The following is a 5,405-nucleotide window of genomic DNA, read 5'->3' as shown; positions in this document are numbered from 1 at the left end:
AGCGATACCTGCGCATGCGCATGCTTCCCTCTGGAGGAAAGTGTGTATAATGCAAAACATGTCTCTCGCTTGCTTATGTAGAATTTATCACTTACCACCGTCATCAGTGATGACAACTCGCAACAAATGGAATAGAAATTCACAAAACAATTCGCAACGATCATGTTTAATGCTCGCATTAGCTACGTCATTTACAGCAATGTGCTCAGAACACTTCTGAACGCTGACTGGCTGTCGGAGAATGCGTGACGTAGGCGCTCAGAAGAAGCCTAAATTCGATCGCCATCGTTCGTGACTCCAACTATAGTGCAGTATTCCGATGTTACGGGTGTGTTTTTCCTACTCACGTGTACTAACTTACATTTTTATACAGTTAGAGGTAGCTGGCCAACGGCCTTGCCGCAGTGGTAACACCAGTTCCCGTCAGATCACCGAAGTTAAGAGGTGTCGGGCTGGGCTAGCAGTTGGATGGGTGACCATCCGGTCTGCCGAGCGCTGTTGGCAAGCACGGTGCACTCAGCCCTTGTGAGGCAAACTGAGGAGCTACTTGACTGAGAAGTAGCGGCTCCGGTCTCGTAAACTAACATACGGCTGGGAGACCGGTGTGCTGACCACATGCCCCTCCATATCCGCATCCAGTGACGCCTGTGGGCTGAGGATGACACGGCGGCCGGTCGGTACCTTTGGGCCTTCATGGCCTGTTCCGGAGGTAGGTTAGTAGAGGTAGCTGCCATTCAGTATACTACCTAAAAAATTTTATATGTCGCCTTGTATCCTCCTACAGTCACCAACGACGACATCCTCCTGTGCATCATAACAACATCAGGAAACCACCACAGACTGCTGCCCACCCTGTCCACCAGATCATTTACGTGCACAGAATATAACAGCGGTCCTATCACACTTTCCTGAGGCGCTTCTACGATATCCTTATCTCTGACGAAAACTTGCCATCGAGGACAACGTACTGCGTTCTATTACTTAAGAAGTCTTCGAATCACTCACATGTCTGGGAATCTATTCCACATACTCACATCTTCGTTAACAGTCTGATTGGATTCGGAGACTAGACGTTATTATATAACACCTGTTTCTAATGTATTATCTGTATTTATTTCTATTTATATATTTTTGTATATCCTTGACTGTATTTCACGTGTAGATCTGTACGCTAAATAAATAGCACTTAAATTTCTAACCTAGGGGGATACTGTAACGGCTTCATAGCCGCTGCCGTCGTTACTGCAACAGCTTTGCTAACTCCCGAGCACTAAGAGTAATGTAGTCCTTCTGTCGAAAGACGGTATAGCTTTTGAACTCATCAGATAGCAAATACACACTACATGACCTGCGACACTATTCATCTAATCCTGCTGGCCACTAAATTTGCAAAAACGTGAAAGTGGCCTACAACAAACGTCAAACTAGAATTTCAGCGCAACCCCATAGAAAAGGTAGGAGCAACGCCATGTAAATGGAAGTATCCATCAGTGGCCTGCTCGCTATTGCTACATCTGAACGCTAGAAGCTCGATGTTGCACATACTAACGTTCAGTCTCTCCCAGCTTATTTCGACTAGTTCCATCATATATTTCGAGACATAGACACCCACGCAGAACTTCTGTTGGAGACCTAGTTCAATCCAAGTTACAGACCAATGTCCTAAACGTCGGTTTGATGAAGAAGCCTTGAAAATATTATCAGTTCTTACATAAAAAATTTCTTGAGAGGGAAAAGCTTCTGTGCATACCTCAGCACGGTTTCAGAAAGCATCGCTCGTGCGCGACTCAGCTTGCTCTTTCGTCACAAGCAAACTATGGATGAAGGCCAACAGATGGATTCCGTAATCCTTGATTTTCGTAAAGCATTTGACACGGAGCTACACTGCCGCTTGCTACCAAAGGTACAAGCGTACGGAAAAGTTTCCCAGACATGTGAGTGGCTTGAAGTCTTGGCAAGTAACAGAATCCAGTATGTTGTTTTTGACGGCGAGTGTTAATCAGTGGTAGGGGAGCATCAGGAGAGCCCCAGGGAAGTTTGACAGGACCGCTGTTATTTTATATCTACTTAAATGATCTGGTGGACGGGGATAAGCAGCAATTTGCGGCAGTTTCGTGGACGGGCAGGCGTCGTCGTTCAGTGACTGTACAAGAACAAAATATGACTTAGACATAATTTCTAGTTGATGTGATGAATGGCAGCTAGCTCTAGATGTATAAATGTACAGGGCTATTACAAATGATTGAAGCGATTTCATAAATTCACTGTAGCTCCATTCACTGACACATGGTCACGACACACTACAGATACGTAGAAAAACTCATAAAGTTTTGTTCGACTGAAGCCGCACTTCAGGTTTCTGCCGCCAGAGCGCTTGAGAGCGCAGTGAGACAAAGTGGCGACAGGAGCCGAGAAAGCGTATGTCGTGCTTGAAATGCACTCACATCAGTCAGTCACAACAGTGCAACGACACTTCAGGACGAAGTTTAACAAAGATCCACCAACTGCTAACTCCATTCGGCGATGGTATGCGCAGTTTAAAGCTTCTGGATGCCTCTGCAGTGAGCGAAGAAACGGTTGAACGCGTGCGGGCAAGTTTCACGCGTAGCCCGCGGAAGTCGACGAATAAAGCAAGCAGGGAGCTAAACGTACCACAGCCGACGGTTTGGAAAATCTTACGGAAAAGGCTAAAGCAGAAGCCTTACCGTTTACAATTGCTACAAGCCCTGACACCCGATGACAAAGTCAAACGCTTTGAATTTTCGGCGCGGTTGCAACAGCTCATGGAAGAGGATGCGTTCAGTGCGAAACTTGTTTTCAGTGATGAAGCAACATTTTTTTCTTCATGGTGAAGTGAACAGACACAATGTGCGAATCATGGCGGTAGAGAATCCTCACGAATTCGTGCAGCAAATTCGCAATTCACCAAAAGTTAAAGTGTTTTGTGCAATCTCACGGTTTAAAGTTTACAGCCCCTTTTTCTTCTGCGAAAAAAACTTTACAGGACACGTGTATCTGGACATGCTGGAAAATTGGCTCATGCCACAACTGGAGACCGACAGCGCCGACTTCATCTTTCAACAGGATGGTGCTCCACCGCACTTCCATCATGATGTTCGGCATTTCTTAAACAGCAGATTGGAAAACCGATGGATCGGTCGTGGTGGAGATCATGATCAACAATTCATGTCATGGCCTCCACGCTCTCCCGACTTAACCCCATGCGATTTCTTTCTGTGGGGTTATGTGAAAGATTCAGTGTTTAAACCTCCTCTACCAAGAAACGTGCCAGAACTGCGAGCTCGCATCAACAATGCTTTCGAACTCATTGATGGGGACATGCTGCGCCGAGTGTGGGAGGAACTTGATTATCGGCTTTATGTCTGCCGAATCACTAAAGGGGCACATATCGAACATTTGTGAATGCCTAAAAAAACGTTTTGTATGTGTGTACAAAGCATTGTGAAAATATCTCAAATAATAAAGTTATTGTAGAGCTGTGAACTCGCTTCAATCATTTGTAATAACCCTGTAAGTTAATGTGGGTGAATGGGCTTAAAAACCCATAATGTGTGACGGCAGCCTTAGTAGTGTGGTGCGTGACGCAATCACGGCCGGCCGCTGTACCCGAGCGGTTCTAAGCTTCAGTCCGGAACCGCCCTGCTGCTACGGTCGCAGGTTCGAATCCTGCCTCGGGCGTGGATGTGTGCGATGTCCTTAGGTTAGTTAGGTTTAAGTAGTTCTAAGTTCTAGGGGACTGATGACCTCAGATGTTGAGTCCCACAGTGCTTAGAGCCATTTGAATCACTTGAACACAATTACGCGATTAAATATCGACGGGTAGCGCTGCAGAGCTATATGAAATCGAATGAGCATCGTAGTATGGAAGGCGAATGGTTTACTTTGATTCATTTGGAGAATTTCAGAAAAGCGAACAAAGCAGACCACAAATAGGACACTAGTGGGGAGAGTGCTGTCGGTTTGGGGTCCACACCAGGTCGGTGGTAGCTTCGAACAACAAGCAAGTATTACGGAGATGCTTCGGGAACTCAAACGGGAAGGCGACGTTCTTTCCGAGAAGCACTAACGAGAAAATTTAGAAAACTGGTATTTGAGGCTCACTGCAGAACGATTCTACTGCCGCCAACGGACATTTCATGTAAGGGCCATGAAGATAAGAGATTTGTGCTCGTACAGAGGCATATCACAGTCGTTTTCCGCTCGCTCTACTTCCGAGAGGAACAGGAAAGGAAATGAGTAGTAGCGATACTTGGTACTCTCCGTCACGAACCATATGGTGGCTTGTGGAGTGTGTCTGTAGATGTAGATGTAGAAGTGCTCCACATTTTTCTAAGACGTGACAGATGTAACAGCTGTAGGATGGAGTAGTGGCGTACATTGAGATAAACAAGTGAAATATATGAGGGTTGACTCAAAAGTAATGCCCCCACCTTCGTAAATCTTCGACAGTTGGCGGCATTCGTATGTGGAAGGTACTGGCTTGTTCTGTAGCTTCTTCTCTACACCTCCTGTTGGCAGGTAGCCTTAGCATTGAACAGTCCTGTTGTTACAGTGTAAAGTATGGAACCCTGCGCAAGCGGTCGGTCAATGCGATTTGAGCAACTTGCAGTCACTGAATTCTTGACAGCAGAAGGTGTCACCCCCAAAGGAGATTCATCACAGAATGAAAGCAGTTTACAGTGACTGTGTTGATGTGACTCCTGTGCGTCGTTGGGCGAGTAATTTTAAAGATGCTGAGGCGGGAACATCTGACCTGCGTGACAAACAAAGAGTTGGACGACCTGTGACAGCAACCACCGAGTTTCACAAGCAAAATGTTGACAGATTAATTCAGGTGTATCGTCGTATGACTCAGAGAGAAATTGCAAGCACAATCGGCATTTCACAAGAACGTATGGGTCACATTATTGCTATCCTGAAATGAAAGCGCACAGCCTTGAAATTTGCCAGGAACTACTCTCGCGTTATGAGAATGAGGTGCACAGCACTCACGTCAACACAACCACCATAAACTGCTTTCATTCTCTGATGAACCTCCTTTGGGTTGACACCTTCTGCTGTCTAGAATTCAATCACTGCACGTTGCTTAAATCGCACTGACTGACCGTCTGCGCAAGTTTCCATACTTTACACTGTAACAACACAACCGTTCAATGCCAAGGGCTCCCGCCACTTGGAGTTATAGAGAAGAGGCTACGGAACAAGCCAGTACCTGCCGCATACCAATGCTGCCAACTGTTGAAGACTTACGAAGGTGGAGGCGTTACTTTTCAGTCAACACTCCTATGTTCATAGAATAAATTCCATAACAGAAACAACATCCTATATGTCCTCAACAAACCTCTTAGAGTAGAGGGGTTGGCCTGTTTCTAAACAGCCCACTC

At 45.9% G+C, this 5,405-nt stretch overlaps 1 pseudogene; it reads left to right on the top strand.

Moving 5' to 3' along the window:
• Positions 1-386: 386 nt before the first annotated feature.
• LOC124596962 lies at positions 387-504 on the top strand (annotated as a pseudogene).
• Positions 505-5,405: the final 4,901 nt, after the last annotated feature.

This window comes from Schistocerca americana, chromosome 2 (assembly GCF_021461395.2).
Source record: "Schistocerca americana isolate TAMUIC-IGC-003095 chromosome 2, iqSchAmer2.1, whole genome shotgun sequence".
Lineage (NCBI taxonomy): Eukaryota > Metazoa > Arthropoda > Insecta > Orthoptera > Acrididae > Schistocerca > Schistocerca americana.
The sequence above is the reverse complement of the archived record's forward strand: the minus strand, read 5'-3'. Positions and strand labels throughout refer to the sequence as shown.